This window comes from Crocuta crocuta, unplaced genomic scaffold (assembly GCF_008692635.1).
Source record: "Crocuta crocuta isolate KB4526 unplaced genomic scaffold, BGI_CrCroc_1.0 scaffold944, whole genome shotgun sequence".
Taxonomy (NCBI): domain Eukaryota; kingdom Metazoa; phylum Chordata; class Mammalia; order Carnivora; family Hyaenidae; genus Crocuta; species Crocuta crocuta.
In genome coordinates, this window is record NW_027528243.1 from 758,327 (window position 1) to 759,872 (window position 1,546).

Sequence of the window (1,546 nt, forward strand, 5' to 3'; positions counted from 1 at the left end):
GGGGGCAGAGGGAAAGGGAGACGCAGGATCCCAAGCAGGCTCTAGGCTCCGAGCTGTCAGCACAGAGCCCGACGTGGGGCTCAAACCCATGAACCGTGAGATCATGACCCGAACTGAAGTTGGACGTTTAACCAACCGAGCCACCCAGGCGCCCCCCTTTAGCCACTTTAAATGGAGCCACCCATAAAAGCACCCTGTAGAACTTCCCATGGCTGTATGAGTTCAATTTCCCGATCCTTCTACCTGCTCTTTCCCGTTCACTCTTGCCTTCCCTTGTTCTTTTACATCTCGGACTTAGTTCTCTAGCTTTGCTTTGCTGGCCCCCGCCGGACTTGGCTTTGCGACGTGTTTTGGACACCCTTCTCCAGCCTCACCTTGGCGCCCCGGAGCACACATCCAAGCAACGCACATTCCGCCTTCCTGGTCCAGGACCCTGGGGGCTACAGACGCCTCCTCCATGTAGTCACTACCCTCGAGATTAGCCTTTGGGTCCTTGTCATAAAATGTCATAAGGGAACACGTGATAGTTTCCGTTCGCCTCCTCACGTTACAAATGGGGAAACTGAGGCCCAGTGAGGAGGTACGACTTTGTGGCAAGGCCACAAAGAGAAACTGTCAGAAGGGCAGAATCAGCCTCCTGATTCCTAATCAACTACCGTTCTCACATTCCTTGCACTGTATTTGTCCTTCGTCACCAGGGAGTGTGTCATTTTAGGTAGCGCTCGTGGGCCCTCGGCTACCTCGGCTCAAATCCTGCCTTCCCCGCGTACTTGCGTGTGACCCTGGGCCGTTCGTCACTCAGCCTTTCAGTCTCCCTCATCCACAGAATGGGGGAAGATCGAGAAGAAATAGTACCTGCCTCCTGGGATTGTTCAGAGAATCACATGAGATGATGTGTGCACATATCATGGCAGGTCTGGGCCCCTAGCAGGTCTGCATAAAGACTCCGGGGGTGGCAAAGAGAGAGAGGCCCTGGGAGAGCCTCTTCTGACTCGGGTGTCTGGTTCAGAGGGGATGATTCCCATGGTGGTGTCTGGGGCCGTGTGGAAAGAGACGGCAATGCCACGGCCAGGGAAAAGGGAGCGATTTGGGGATCAGGGGCTGCAGGGCTGTCTGTGGGGTTAAGGGCTAAGGATATCTGATGCCTTAGGCTCTCACATATCACCTTGACCGAGAATGGCCAGGGCTCTCAGATTCTCAGACGCGTTTTCATTTCAGGGGACGTGTGCCCCTTGCGGACAGCAGCCTCCGCCATTCTTATCCCCGTTCGGCCCCCCCGTTAAGGCGCAGCGAGCTCCGAGACCCCTGTCTCTTGCCTGTCACAACTGGGAGTTCAAAGACTAATTACTGTAACCACGAGGTGAAGCAGAGATTGCCTCCCCCCGCCCCCACCCCGTGGGCTTAAAGGGCCTTAAGATGAAACCAAAAAGCTACAAGTTGTCTTCAAAAAAGGCAGATAGTGCGGCTTGGTGTGGGGGCAACTTCCTGTGGCCTGGTTTTCTTCCTCCTTTATCTCTCCTGTGTCCCCCTCTGGAAAAGGGCCACA